At 46.3% G+C, this 16,029-nt stretch overlaps 1 protein-coding gene across 1 annotated transcript in view; it reads right to left on the bottom strand.

Moving 5' to 3' along the window:
• The window catches only part of RNF152 (ring finger protein 152), a 70,584-nt gene extending 55,229 nt beyond the window's left edge, over positions 1 to 15,355 (bottom strand). Inside the window, exon 1 of the mRNA XM_077777643.1 lies at positions 15,247 to 15,355. The gene's annotated coding sequence lies outside the window, so the exon portion shown is untranslated. The remainder of the gene's footprint in view (positions 1 to 15,246) is intronic.
• Positions 15,356 to 16,029: the final 674 nt, after the last annotated feature.

Genomic DNA, 16,029 nt, shown 5'->3' with positions numbered 1-16,029 from the left:
CCTCTCTTCCAAGTGCCATGTCCAAAGAGAACTCTTTAACTCCTCCAAATCTGGTCTTTTCCATATAATTTTACATTTGTTACTGCCATTCACCCAGCGCCCCAGACTTGAAAACCTATTTACCTCCCTCCTCTCATTGAACCGGTCTCTAAAACTCCACTGATTTTGTCTCCAAAATGTCTCTCACATTCATGCATCCTTTCTATTCCTATGGCTCTCTTCTTGGGGTGCAGGTCTTCACTACATCTTTTCTGGACCCCAGCTGGTCTCCCCACCTTTGTCTTTTCCTTTTTTTTTTTGAGTAAATGGGAAGTTGAATTTTGATGATTTTTAAAAATATAATTTACCGTCAAATTGGTTTCCATACAACACTCAGTGCTCATTCCCACAAGTGTCCTTCTCAATGCCCGTCGCCTGCTTTCCACTCTCTCTCATCCCTCATCAACTCTCAGTTTGTTCTTTGTATTTAAGAGTCTCTTATGGTTTGCCTCTATCCCTCTCTGTTTGTAACTATAATTTTCCCTTTCGCCTACCCCATAGTCTTCTGTTAAGTTTCTCAAGAGCCACATATGAGTGAAAACATATGTCTTTTCCAATCCACTATGACTGCTGCCAAATTAAGCTTCCAAAAACACAGCTTCAAACCCACATGATCCCCAACCCCCAGGCCATCAATGACTTCCTGCCAAACAAATCCCAGAGCCCCACCCCCCACACCTTCCCACCAGCTATTCTGATCTCTTACCTGCCAATCGGGCTCACATCCTCCATGCTGTAGTCATAAAGCATTATTTGGTGTCCAGAAGACAACATCCACTCTCCCCCACCACCTTGCCGTTGCTGGAATGTCATTCTACTGCCCACATGTCTGGACTACTACCTGCACTTCAAGAGCATCATCTTGCATGAAGCCATGTTAAATCCTTGAGCCCGAGTAATCTCTCCCTCTGAATTCCAGTACCACTTCATCCAATACCACCTGGCATGTGAGTGCCTTGTGTACATGTATTCTTACCCCAACAGAGGTGACCTCCTAAAGGAGCATCTCTGTATGAAAATAATCAAACCAACATCTACATTAGTACCTTCTTACAAGGAAGCATTGTGCCAAGAGTTATAGAAGATGCAAGAGTATCAGTTGACAGCTAAATTAGGAAATGATGCCCAAACAATGCAAAAATAAAGCAATAATATCAATAACTCTTTTTAAGCCTCATATACAGATGTTCACTGAATTCATGAAATTACGGAGCATCTCAGAGCAAGCGAGTCTCCTAAAGAGAATGGAGACTCTGAGGCGGCACACTGCGGTGGCTCATAGCATCAACTCTAGAGCCACTGTGACTGAGTTCTAATCCACACTCTGCCATTTACTCACTCTGTGACCTTGGGCAAGTCATGTAGCCTCAATTTCTTGTAAATAGACAGACTAAAATGGAGATATTAATAGTACCTTCCCCTTCAGACTGCAGTGAGAATTAGGCACACACTTTATGCAAAACACTCAGAGCCTGGCATACGATTAATGTCATCCATGTTAGCTAGTCTTATTATTGTGAAATCATTTTATGGTGGGGGGGGGGGAGGACACAAGAATCTGATACTTGGTAGTTAAGATGCCGAAGAGGATTTTTAGCTAGAAAGGGGGACTTTACCATCTTAAAATCATCAGTCCACATTTACTCTACTTCCTGACAGGAATTCTCTGACTTGGCAGACAGGTAGGGCAAAATTCAGCAGGGGTGGCTCTTTGTCCCACAGACGGGATGCTGTGCAAACAGAGCGGGCACCTCGACCACTGAACCAAACACAAAGCCCTCAGCCACCACAGGGCTCACCCACAAACAGCCATTGTCTCCCACAAACAACCCTGCTGTTGTCTTCCAGATGGATGCCAAATGAAACCGTTTGACTTCCGCGTTTTAGTCAGTGGCTCTGTGTGGACACAACCACACATACAACAAACGGCTGCAAAAGAAATTGAGAACTACACCCTGAATTCTGTCTGATAAGCAAGCTTTTGGGGTCAGATTTTTAAAGGGCACTAATCCATAGCATTCAGCTGGACTAAGCATATATGACTCGGTTGCAAAGCCCATCACATCATACAGAGACTTATTAATTAATGGTGTGGGGAAAAGCTGTGACTATAGGGTATCAACACCTGTCATTCCCCCCCACCCCCCGCAAAATGTTAAAATGCATTAGACCTAAATTGCCACAAATACCTCAACTTGAACTTGCATTACAGACACATATTTATACACAGCAAAGTGAAACCTACCAGGACGTTTGATGTTTTATTACTTTTTACTAAAGTTATTTATAGCTCAACATTCACATGTCCAAATTACCAGAGTGGTGGAAATAACAAATTCACTCATTTATCGTTATCTCATTTTCTGACAAAGTATAGAAATTAAAAGACTTAAGAGCACTAAGGCTGACGCTATACAAGAACAAACAAAAATACCTGTCTCTTTTTCCATGGCTGGAATGTCTTGTTTTTACTCACTACCTGGAATATGGGCGTGGCCACTCCAACAAGGTCTCTTCATCCAAATGTCAGGGAAGGTTAGGCAGGGTAGACTGACTGCCAGAATAAAGAACCCCCAAATCTCACTGGCAGAATGTAATAAATCATTTAATTGCTTCTTCACACTGCATTCCAATGCAGCTTGGTGAGGGAGGCTCTGCTCCACAGTCATTCAGGACCCAGGCTTCTTTGATCTCGTGGCTCTGTCATACCCTAGGGCTTCATGGTTCTCTCCCACTCCTCTCCCTGCAGCCGGCCAGCAGACAAGAAAGACCACAAATATGGAAAAGGCACCCCCCCCCCTTAATGGCTTCTCATTTTCATACACATCCTGTTGGGGAGAGTTAGTCCCACGGCCCCACCCACATGCAGAAAGGAGCCTAGCACACTGGTTGTCAACTGGGAACAACTGTGACCCCCAGGAGACACGGGCAATGTCTGGAGACATCTTTGACTGTCATAACGAGGCAACTGGAATCTAGTGGGTAGGGCCCAGGGATGCTACTAAACACCCCACAGTGCACAGGTCAGTTTCCCCGCAACAACGAATCATCCAGTCCCCAATATCAGTAATGTTGAGATTCTGGTAAGCCTCTAACCAGTCACCAACATCAAACAACATGTCAATGCTCAGGTCTACCACAATTTTTTCATGAAGAAACACTCTAATCAATCCCAACCAATCTACATACCAAGTTTGTTCGTTCACTTGTTCATTCCTTCATCCATTCATCCAAGCTCCTGAACAAGACAAGGTCCCTGTAGTCAGAGAACTCTTAGTGGAGTAGGGAGGCAGCCACATGCAAAGTCATCACACACAGAGGTAAGTAGGATTAAAAAGAACAAATGGGGGAGTGGGTGCATGGGTGGCTCGGTCAGCTGAGTGTCTGACTCTTGATTTTCAGCTCAGGTCATGATCCTAAGGTCATGGGATCAAGCCCTGTGCGGGGCTCTGTGCTGGGCACGAGGCCTAAGGTTCTCTCCATCCCCCCTCTAAAATAAAATACAAATTGGGGCGCCTGCGTGGCTTAGTCAGTTAAGCGTCCAACTTTCGCTTAGGTCATGATCTCGCGGTTCGTGGGTTCGAGCCCCGCGTCGGGCTCTGTGCTGACTGCCAGCTCGGAGCCTGGAGCCTATTTCAGAGTCTGTATCTCCCTCTCTCTCTCTCCTAGAAATAAATAAAAATATTAAAAAATAAAATAAAATAAAACAAAATAAAATAAAATAAAATACATATTAAGAACCGGAAGGAAAACTAATCTTTCTTCCTGAGAGAACTGGAGGAGAATCCATAAGGCGGTGGAATGAGAAGAAGTCTTGAAGCAAGCATATACTTACAGCTTTCCATCAAGACATGATGTTTTTCTGGGAAGGGGCAGTGGGGAGACAAGGCATTCCAGGACGAGGAAACTACACGAACAAAGGAATGGCAGTATGAAAGGATATGATCTATTTTGGTGTTGGGCAGAACAGCAACCAGAGGAGAAGCGATTGTAAGAAATGCTTTTTTGTTCAAACAATGTTTTAGCAGCGTATTTTGCGAAAGTCTTAAGCTCCCAGCTACATGCACTGGCTCTCAGTCAAGTGGCCCTTCAAGAAACAATTCACACCACCAACCTACATAAAAACTTGTTAGCACAGGGCAAAGCTCAGATAACAGTCGGAAATCTCACTGCAAATTTCCCAGCAGATCCCATCACCGACTCTTCCAAACCACGTGGCCTCAAAGTCAACATCAAACTGACTGAGGCAGATGCAGATCCAAATCATCCATCTTGATTCCCAGAGACAGAACAGTGCAGCAGTCAGATCTCTGTTTAAATTATATTACACTGAACCCATTTTTTAAAAAAAGCGTTATCGCATTTTTTTCAATCCCAAATCTCAGTTGTGAATGTGGCTCCCAGGCTGTGGATCAGAGCACAGAGTACACACATTCGTGTCTCAGCTCTGGCATAAACTCACCAGGTGACCTTGGGCAAGTCAGCTAACTTTCCAGGATCCACCGCCTCTCAGATAACATGCTTAAAGCAGTTAGGGCTGCGCCTGAAGCCTATAATAAATGTTACGTTATCTCTGTATTATAGGTATCTCCCCATCCCCCCCTGCTTTCTTGCAGTTGTCAGTCCAAACAGTGGAATCCAACACAGTCTGGGAAGGAAAGCATCTGATAAACTTCCATGTCATTCTGTAGAACATGCATTATTAATAACAACGTCAATTCGCTTTGGGCAAGATGCTTTTAATTACGAAGCCAATACCACCATGTAAACAACAGTTGTTCTTGATTTTGAAGCTAAAATTGAGTTTAAAAAAAAAAAATACCACACTCCCACACAATTATTTACCCTGTTATTCGCTTTAACTCACTTTTCCGCCCTCCAACTGTTGTCCCTGTCTCTCCTTTTCTCATTTTCGCTGTGATCACCTCTGGGAAAACAAAGTGTATTTAGCTGTTAAGTACTATAGATTATATCGAACGACACCAGTCACCTAGCACTAAAAAGCCTCATAAAAGGAAGAAATTTGTTTCCTTACAAGTCAGAATCTCAAAGGAGAAGTTAAACCGAGGGAAGTAGACTCCAGAACCCAGAGGAACTACAGCCCGTGCAGAAATGCTTCCTCCTGTTGCGAAAACAACCCACTTCTAGGGTGTTCTAAGTGGACCTCCACGTGAAGCCCATTCACCTTTACTAAGAGTAGCAACAGAATCTAACGGCGATGCCCTCTGCCATGAGTCAAGGACAAGGACCCAATGAAAGCCAAGGCAACCAGAGGACAGAGGCCGAAGCACATTTACACTTTAAAATTGATGATCACTGCCCTCCTAATTTACAAGGAATTCTAAACTGTCTGGACAGCACCTATTTTTCAATTTCCATTGCAGACTAGCCTTGATTCCTGAGGGTGTTATTTTAAGGAGCAACTTAACAGACAGGGTTTGGCGCTCTCCATGGACAGGTTTCACAAACAAGGTGTAATAAATCTGGGGTAAAATCTAACGTATTCTTTTTAACTCCTTAGTGAAGGCATTTTTTCCTTACAAAATCAAAGACCTCCTTGTAGGAAAGAATGACTGCAGTAAGATGCGGCTCTCAAATACCTTGTTTATTATTTTGACATAAACTCAAGGTGTGCGAACGATTTGTTTTTGATAGCTCCGACTCGACTGTCGGGGGGAGAAAAGGAAGCGGGTGATTCTGCAAAGAAACACTAACTCTTTCAACTAATATTTAGCATCCATGTGTAGAAATAAAGGCAATTGAGAAAATGAATTCTGCTTGCCTATGAGTTTCCCCTTCCACAGACAAACCATTTACCCTTCTCTTAGGTGAAGCAATAGCCCATGAAGAAATCTGGCTTATCAGGGACACAAATGAATGTGATTTCTCGGTTCGAGTAGTGATTACTCGGGAATCTGAGTTCAAGGAGTGACGCGAATGTCTAACAATTGCCCTCAGGTGCTATGTGCATGGGGTTTGGGCAGAACTACCAAGCTAATTACTGTTTCTGGCAATTTGCTGCAGGTCCTGACATCCCCAGATAAATAGTTACACTTCCCAAAAAGAAACAGAACACAAAGGGTTATCACTTTAGCATCAGCTAAAGACTAGAACAATCTCTGGCTTATCCAAGGGCCTTATCGGTTGCCATCAATCCCATGTGTTAGTAATGGAGACTGAGAAAGAGGGAATGTCGGCAAATTGGAGGCCAGGCTCCGGCTATCTCCACTCAGTAGAGTGGCCTGGTTCCCTTCCACCCCCTACCTGGAATGAACAGATTCATCGGGAAATCTCTACCTGGAATGAACAGATTCATCGGGAAATCTCTACCTGGAATGAACAGATTCATCGGGAAATCTCTCCCTCGACTCTGGGAGGAAGCACTGGGCACTGTGCTCACAAGTACTCCTATCACACTACCGTTATGTTCACAACATGTGCGCATTCCAGAAGCATCCTCAGCTGCAGACAAAAGACAAGGCAACTCATCAGCTAGTGTCAGAGGGTTCCACCAAGAAGAAGAAAAAATAGTAACAGTCAAGAGCAGAAGCTCATACATTAAAAACACTCAAGATATCTGCACCACAAAGGAACCCAGAGCAGACCTAGGTGCAAGCATTTTCAAATCAGCCGTCAAAGGGCCCAGACTGAAATCCTACAAAGATCAGCAGCCCAGCCCTGAACTGGAACCCAGCTCTCAAAGATTAAGATTAAAGATTCCCACCAGTCCCTCAACAGGCATTTATTGAATGTCGACTGTGCCCCAAGCCCCCTGTGCAACAACCCTACCAGGCACAGTTAGGTACCACGGTTTGTGGAGCAGTTTTTAAAGATCCCATGAACTTTACCTTGACATCATACAGTCCGGTTTCCTTTCCTGCCCGTGCTAAAGAGATCTCTTCTTTAATAAAGAGGGCAATGATAAGAATAAAGATCCCATTCCAAAAAAAGATTCATAAAGAAAGGACTGACAACGCCATGCCGGCATCCTGCCTTTTTTCTGAGGACAGCTTCATCTCCAACCATGTGAAATGTCTCCAGTGCCTGCTCGGGATGCTCAAGGACAATCATAGAATCAGCACCAGACCCCTACGTAGGGGTGATTAGTAGGGTGATTAACTCATCCTAGGTTTCCTGGGTCTGTTCTGGTTTTAAAACAGAAAAGTCCCTCCACCTGGGGATCCTCTTCGTCCTGGACAAGCTGAGTCAGTGGGAAATCTACACCCCAAGAACCAGACCCTAGGGACCCAGACCATTGCTGTGCCTGGGAGGAGCGAGGCCGCAGGGGAAGGAGTCTGGTGCTCTGTGAGGAAGGCCTGAGGTCGTTGCAGGCGGCCTCAGGGCCTCTCTGCCTCCTCCTGAGAAGGCCTATCATCGTAAACTCCACATCACTGAAGCAAAGCTTCACAGAGACTCTCCAATGACAAGACTCCAATGATATGACATACAAAGAAAATTCTCATAAAAATGCCAAAGGCCGTAGCTACGCGGACATGGTTATCCTCGTGGCTGGTTAAAGAGCTTCTTCAGTTTAGACTCCAACTATTCATCCCGAGATTTCCAGAACTCAACACCAAGGCTGGTGGATGGTAGATGCTAAATAAAATGGACATTAATAATAGCCGCCATTATGCAGTGTTTACGATGCACAGGGCAACACGCTAAGCACCTTATGTAAATGATCTGACTTACTCGCAAATAACTCATTGAGGCTGACTGTCCCTCCATTTTCCAGATGAAGAAACCAAGGCCCAGTCAGACCTTATTTACTCAAGGTCATTACAGCACAGCCAACACCTGAACCCAAACCCATCTTGCTTCAAAAATTCCATGTTTTTAATCACTCAACTAAATTAGGATCAAGTAAGGTGGCTATGGATGGTAAGGGATCAAAACTTGAGAGAGGAAGAGTATGAGATGCATTTCTTTTATTCTGACCCCTCTTAGCTTTGCCACTGCAAAAAAAAAAAAGGCAGAAAACCAATTAATTACAAGTTTGTACATTAAGCTAAGGAAAGGCAAAGATTTTACTTAGAATTGTACCGAATTGTGCCTAGCAAATGGTAGGCATTGAGTATTTGAATAAAATTAATATATACAATTTTATATCTAATATGGGGTTTAAGTCACTGACTCTCAGTGTTTCAAATGCTATTTTACCCATCACCAGAGGTGAATAGATGGATTCCTACCTTGGGTTTCTTACATGTTAGCATGATGAAGCAGGACTTCATGGACAAGTACTTACCCCAGATAAGGATGGCTCTCTGCCTGTATGGTTGAATTAGCTATTACTCACTTAAAATGACCTAATCCTTATGTCTCACACAACAAGGGGCCAAATTCTCTAAACAAGGTACAGAGATCTATCCGTACGTTCTCCAACATAGTTTTAGTGGTTAATCAACCACTTTTAATCTCCTACTAACCTGCAAGGAAGCAATTTACAAACCCACCCCCAGAGCAATACAACTGGAAGAGAATTATCACACCAAACACTTTGTTTTTGAGACGTTTATCTCTGTTCCATTCATCATCCCTCAAACTGAGAACATTATTTCCATGTTAATGTATTCCTGGCCATTTTCTTCAAGCAGCTGAACACATTTCCTCTTTCATAATAACGCTATCCATAATGATCAAGCATTCCAAGTGTTAAACAAAAGTTTCTATCATGTGAATGAGTATTCCAAAATCCAGAGAGGCAGGGCAGACCAGAGGTCCATCACAAAGGCTTTTTGGTGAAAAGCTAATTACGAAGGGAGATATGGTAGCCAGTTGCGGGCAATGTCACCTAAGGTCCAGCCCAAACTGCAGTCTGCTTCTTGAGAGTGTGGAGTGGCCTTGAGATTATGGAGTGTAAAGTTCTAACCCGACTTGTTGTATGCCACGAAGGAGAAGACGTTTTTGTTTGTTTTGTTGCTGTTTGGGGAGAAGCAGACAAACTGAGATCGAAAAACAGACCACCAATAGCAATTCCTTTTGTTAGAACCATGACCCTCAGAGAGAATGTTCACTTCCCAACCATTGAAATGTACAATGCAGCCTGGCAACTCTAATTTGATTCAATATTTAATCATTATTAATGGAAGTAAGGGAAGCTCTTAAAAATAAGTTTCCTTCTTAGGAACTTCCTGTAGGTCTACGGCCAAAAGCATCCATAATTCCCTTATCACCGTGGGTCATGATTATTTCTGTGCTGTCAAAGAGTCATCAGTGACTGAGTGTTTATTGAGCCCTTACATTGTATAAACATGGTGGGGAATGAATACAAAATAGGTTCAAACCTCATCCAGTGTTCATCTCTAAGGAGCCCGCAAGAGAAAGAGATTGTGCCGCTTTCAGTCCCTACATCCACCAGCTCGAAGGCCCCCTTGGAGGAAACCAGATCCCTCACCCTTCCCCTGAGCTGAGCAGAGACTGGAAAAGCCCCATTCCCATCCTGAGGCATCTTTTCAGTAGATCTCCCTTTGTGTGAACTAGCTTGAGTGGGTTTCTGTTGCTTGCGATTAAACAGAAAGAAAAAGAAGCCTCAATCTCAGGTGATATTACAAGACAATCTATGATAAGTGCCCTTCATAGAACGAATGAATGAGTACTGAATGAAACGAGAGACGTAGGCAATTTTGCCAGAGAACCTGGAAGGAGGGAAGAAGTGCGACGGGCTGAGGTCACAGACTTAAATTTTTTAGAAGAGTTAAGAGCCAAGTCACACCTTTAATGACAGAGTATAGGGAGAGGACATTGTAGGCCATGGAATATTCCAGAGTTTTAAAACAGGCTCTGCAATGGAGGAGGGTACTTGTTGGGATGAGCACCCGGTGTTACGTGGAAACCAACTTGACAATAAATTATACAAAACAACAACAACAACAACAACAAATAGGCTATGCAGAGGCATCTGGGAGGAATGGTGTGTTAACCATCCAGCTAATGTTCCATTTTTAAAGTCAGGCAGAGAAAATGTCAGGGATGGACATGAAGTCTGGGGTCTAGGCAGGGAAAAATGTAAAGGGAAAACTAAAAAAAATAGGAACTTTGTTCCCAAACAGCAGAAGCCAGTGAAAAGCCATTCCCTATTAAGCAAGGGATTGAACAATTATAATATAACGCCCTACTGTCCTAAGGGTATCAGCAATTTTGTAATACGGATTAGGGTGGAAAAGCCAGGAGGTAAGGGTACCCGCTCTAACAGTCCAGAGGAATAATGTCCCCATCTGGGATATGGCGGTGGGAACAGAAATTAAGGGAGACCGGGGCACTGTCACTAAGGAGACATCTAAGTTCATCGGTTAATCAGCAGAACTCCAATATTAATAGAACGCTCCCGATTTTCACACCTATCTGTCCAAACTTTTGCTAGAACCTCATCAGTGCTGCTAGAACCTCAGAGAGGAGTGTATTAAGTGTGCTTGTCTGGATTTATAAATGGAAAGTGAGTCAGGAGAGTTACATTTCCTTGGGAGGTAGCTGGGGGGGAGTAGAAAGAAAACACGAGCACAGAACACGGCGGTCCAAGATTCCACCTCATCATGACTCTGCCTCGACCAGCAGCTCGTCTGCATTCGATCAATACCTACCCCGCGAGCAGTGTGATAGCCCAGGAAGCCTGTGTGACGTCAGAATAACTTTTACCCGGCGAGGTGTTTGCAGTGAGGGTTACGTATGCAGGAATGAATAAATCCCGTGGTAACGAAGGCATCCTGTCCTATTCATGCTCCCCACTCCCAGCAGATCGCAAGGAGATCCCCCCACCCCTACGAGTCTACAAAAAACCCACTCCAAGCCTCAGCAGCCAGACAGGGTCGGGGCCAGAAAAACCACAGGCCTTGACGACCACCCAGAGGAGAAACGAGTCACACGCGCACTGCTGGCCTCACGTCTACAATGACAGTAGGTCATCCGGGGGCGGGGAGGGGGAAATCCTTAAACATAAGACAAGTACTTATTTTATCCAAACGGGGATTTCAAGCGCTAAGACAGGCTCCGGGAACACCTCGCGGCTCACGAGGCCAGAGGGGGAAGGGGCAGGAAGACCACCGCCTTCCTCCCTTCCGCTTTCTCCGGCCACAGCACGTAGGGCCCGGGCAGCCCGGGCACCGCGTCCGCCCCGCAAGCGTCCGCCACCTGCACGGGCAATTGAAGTCGTGCCCTTCAAGCGGTGGGCGCCCCAGAGGCCAAACAAAATACAGGAGCGTGTTGTGGGGCTTCCCAAATCTATTTCGAGCCTAGCCCCCTCGGGGCCTCCTTTTCCCTGCTGCTGGGCCCGGGCCTCGCCCTCAGCCCAGCCCCGATCCACCCCGAATTGCTTCCTGGGGGTCCCGGATGGGTTATATTTGGTTCTCTCTGCTGGTTTCTCAGCCCCTCGTTTCCCACCTTCCCTCCGTTTGGGCGCAGTATGTTGTCACTGCAGGGAAGCAGAGGGCAGCCTCCGCGTTGTGAGGCTAAGGCTGATGTCCTCCAGCCTCTGTGGCTCAGGGGCCAGCAGCCGTCATACCCCACCGCCTGTCTGAGGAGAGCCGTCTCTACAGAAATGACTTCAGCCAGGTGATTACGGAGCCGAAGCAATACTATTTTTGTTAAATTCCACGCTCATGCTGGAGGTACTCATCAAATCCTAAAAATTCTAATCCATGCACGCGTGTATCACAACACGAACAAAGGTATTTGAGGAACCGACGCTTCCTAAGGCAAAATCTCTCTGCCAGCCACCAACTGCTTAATCCACAGCCCCTTGCAATGCCTGCCCCCTCAGCACCCAACTATTTTCAGGGACACTGAGGCAAGGAAGGCGTTAAAACTGACCACCTTCGGGGCGCCTGGGTGGCTTAGTCGGTTAAGCGTCCGACTTTCGCTTAGGTCATGATCTCGCAGTTCGTGGGTTCGAGCCCCGCGTCGGGCTCTGTGCTGACTGCCAGCTCGGAGCCTGGAGCCTGTTTCAGTCTGTGACTCCCTCTCTCTCTGACCCTCCCCTGCTCACGCTGTCTCTCTCTCTCTCCTAGAAATAAATAAAACATTTAAAAAACAAAACAAAATTGACCACCTTCGTTGTCAACACTGTCAACATGGTTGCTGATGGAAGCATGAATGTTCTAGAACTCACCCCGTTCTGCTGGTCCCATGACCAGAAAATGGCGCATGTCCAAAGTGCTTTTTCTGAATGTCAGAGTAACAAGGGGGTGACCCAAGGCCACCCTACACACATTCCTGCCCCCCCCCCATATCTTAGCTGTGGCCCTTATTAGGCCCACGGCCACTCCTTCTCTATCCCAGGCTATTCCAGACAAACTCAGTAAGTCTTAGACGAGAGGCAGATGGTGAAGGAGACAAAGTCTGTAAGTAACAACTCTCTATTACATAATGCTAAGCACAGAACCTCCTAGATCAAGCCCTGGAAGCACCTCCCGGCCTATAGCTTCAGAATAAACAACTACTCAAAACAGGCAACAAGTGAGAACATTGTAATTTTTTATTTGATGATCCGTGGGCAATCATGTTAGTAAGTATAACACCGACATATCAGTAAATAGCATGTTGGGGTAGAACCAGACTCCCTAAGATATTTATCATTCCTTCACTGCCCTGGAGCTCGTGAACAGCCAGTGTCTACGAAGCATGAGCTGGCCCCGCGGGACACACTTCATAACCTCATCTAGGCCAACCACCTGTGGAGGTCATGAGTGGTGCTCACCAATATCCAGTTCTCCCTTTTTCCGGACAAGAAATATTGAACTGGGGTTTGAAAGGTGTCACAGGACTAGTTGTGGCCAAAGGAACATGAGTCCCTTGTGGGTCCGATCATGTCACAAATACAGCAAGATCCTCTAGAGTTTCCTTTCCGACACTGCAGTGACCTCCCACACACACTCAAGATCACACCTCCATCAGTTTGGGTCCTCGAGTGCCTACGATGAGCAGGGCCCACCTGCTGACCACGCAGGCCACACAGTATGGGAAAGAAAGAATCTGTGTGTAGCCACTGAGATTTGGAGGTGATTTCTCACTGGAACATAACGCAACCTATATTGCCGATACGTCGCTGTTTATAAAAGACAGAACCTGACAAAGTCCTCCCCTTCCCAAACTGTCTCCTAATTCAGATAATACAAACAAGCAGAGTTTGTTTCCAAAGTCAAGTAATTCTTTGAAAAGTAGAGGGTGCAGACAGGATAGACCGCTTCAAGCAACTCTGAGGGAAGAGTGAACGAAACAGAATGGCCTTTCAACAATGGTGAAATCTAAACACTCATGTGGAATTTAGCTGAAGAAAAAAAGGTCACCTTCAGACAACAGGTCTAGTACTTATGAAGTAGTGATCTCCCCAGTGAAAGAGGCATTCAATGATCATATGCTCCTCCCTCAGCAGTCCAATGCCACCTTTTGTTCTTCTCTCTCTAGCTTCCTTTGAATTTAATTAGAATCAGGTCTCTAATAAGCTCCCTGAAGGTGGTTCATTTTTATGTCTCCAGACACCTCCCCCTTGGCATTTTTCACAGTCTACGCTCTATCAGGCGCTTGATAAACATCTGCTGAATGAATTAAATGAACACTGTAGAAAGGACTTGGGCACTGGACGCAAAGGTGAGTCTAATAACCTTCTGGGGCTCCCCCAACCTACAGCTAAACACATTACTGCAGACATCTGGGGGCGGGGAACCTCCACCTAAAAAACAAAACAAAACAAGCATCAATACACTACTTTATTATGATTTATGACTGCACACAGCTTAAAACCACAGGAAACCTAACACCGCACTATGGCTATCTTTGTTCTTGGACGTGCGTTTACATGTGCAGGCAGCTGTTTTCCCATGTGGAATTTTGTGTGTGAGGTATTTATTTTTTCTATTAAAAAAAAAACCACACCCTTTTGTTTCTATTGCATTATTAACAATCCCTATTATCCCATCACGTGGCTTTTCCTCTTGCAGGAACACAGCACACACCCTGCATTATTGCTGACATTAAAATTACTTGTCAAAGTACCTCTATCCTAACAGCATTACGAATCCGATCTTCCCAAAGCGGTGGCCTTTGTTCTAGCTGAGACCAGATAGATAACTCCCTCACCTCCCCCAGTGATTTCTGGATGCTCTGAGTAGGATAAATGCCAGTGTCACTTCTGTGTTGTCGTTTTTTAAAGTCACCTTTCAAAACGCAACCACCCTCGAGGTGAATGACAAATCTTTCAAGTTTGTAAACGTTGCCTTTCAGTGGCTTTGGGGGCGGAAATGGTGACGGGAGAGTCTGCCACAGCCACGGCACTGCTGTGTCTGCAGAGCAAGACAGAGCACAGAAGCCTGTGGCCCTCCGCAATCCCTTCTCCCAGCGAGAGAAACCTTGAGTCCACCCCCATCACCATTCCTAACCTCTGCTTTCTGTGCAGGATGCCAGGGCTCTGCCCTCTAGGAGACAATGCCAAGGCCAAGGTGTCCTGGTGTGTCTGAAGGTTACGTTTTCATTGAGCTCTATCGAGATAACCCCAGATTTCGTCAGCTTGACATCAAAGCAGAACTATCCTTGGAAAGAAAGGTACAGGCCAGAGTTTTTGGAGAAGAATCAACCAACAACCGAAAGATAAAATGCAGACTGAGAGCCTAACGGTTCATGGCTATGGAAATGGAAACTTAACTAAAGCTCCTGCTTCTCTGTTCTCTTTCTGCTCTCCCAGCTGCCCTCCCTTCCACCTCCCAGTAACTTAACTGCTGGCATGTCCCTCCTGATATTGCAAACACTATTACAATGAAGGTCTGGAGGAGAGACGTTATTTCATAAGAAGGTTACTACATTTGACCAATGCCCTAATTGAGCACTGGTCAAATTTATAATCAGCCTGAACAGCGATCCCTCTTCAACAAGCGATATCCATAACGAATCACTACAGATAAGAAAGCAGGCATACATCCAAACCCCACATTCAGATACAATTGCCTATGTATTGATTATATCAAAATTCCCATCAGCAGAAACCCGGTGTAATTTATTCACCCTCAAACGCACCCTGCCCTCATTGACTTCTTCAAAAGGAACGTTTAAAGTCATTTGCAATCTCCTTCTCGGGAGCGGGAGTTTCAGCAGCCCCCGAGGCTCCTGCACACAAACAGGAAAGGAATGGATGCAGAAACCACCCAAACAGCCCCGTGCAATCACTGCTGGCCCAAATGACCCAGAGACACCCAGGCGGAGACCCAGACTACTGGGGGTTACCTGCAGCTGTCACCGAGTCCCTTTCACCCCCTTCTGCGTGATGACATCAAGTGGAAATGGTACGCGCTCGGGAGGCAAGGGCTGACAAGCAGGAAGCACAATTGAGCCCGAGCTTTGTTCAGCCTGCAGTGAAATACATGCAGTAAGGGTTAGATACGCGCAGCAGAGAAAGAAATCCAAGCACCCTCCCCGGCCAGCGGCGGTGGANATTCCGCTGCAGTCTCCCCCGCCCCCAAGTTCGCGGGTGGTAGAGCTTCTACCAGCAACTGTAACCCCTCAAACGGAAAGAAAGACGAGAAGGCGTAGAATAACATCTTGGGGCAAACCCACACTAGGAAAATATACTAGTAAACCAGGTTATATGGGGATGCGGGGCGCCGGGTCACTCGCCCAGACACACACGGCGGCGCTGCATTCGCAAGCATCCCTTCCGTCGCCCCCGTCCGCCACCTCATCAAGTCACTGTCACTCTGTTTTGCCGATTTCTCTACTCTTTCCAAAACCGTGCGGCGCTCCCCCCGCCCCACCCCCACCCTAGGCGGGCTCGGGGACGGCCGCCTCGCGTGCAGCGTCCCACGCGTCCAGCCTGCTTTGTCCTGCCGCTGCCGTTCCAGGAGCAAGAGCCCCAGGCACGTGGGTCCGCACAAAAGACCCCCAACATCTGGCCCGCCACCGCTCGCTCTCCTCCCGAGAGGGGCCCCGGGGCCGCGGAGCGGCGCGCCAGGGCAACTTCTTGGGGGGCGGGGGGGAAGGCGCTCCACCCGGGGCTCGCTAGGGACCGGT

Source organism: Crocuta crocuta, unplaced genomic scaffold, assembly GCF_008692635.1.
Source record: "Crocuta crocuta isolate KB4526 unplaced genomic scaffold, BGI_CrCroc_1.0 scaffold36, whole genome shotgun sequence".
NCBI classification, from domain to species: domain Eukaryota; kingdom Metazoa; phylum Chordata; class Mammalia; order Carnivora; family Hyaenidae; genus Crocuta; species Crocuta crocuta.
The sequence above is the reverse complement of the archived record's forward strand: the minus strand, read 5'-3'. Positions and strand labels throughout refer to the sequence as shown.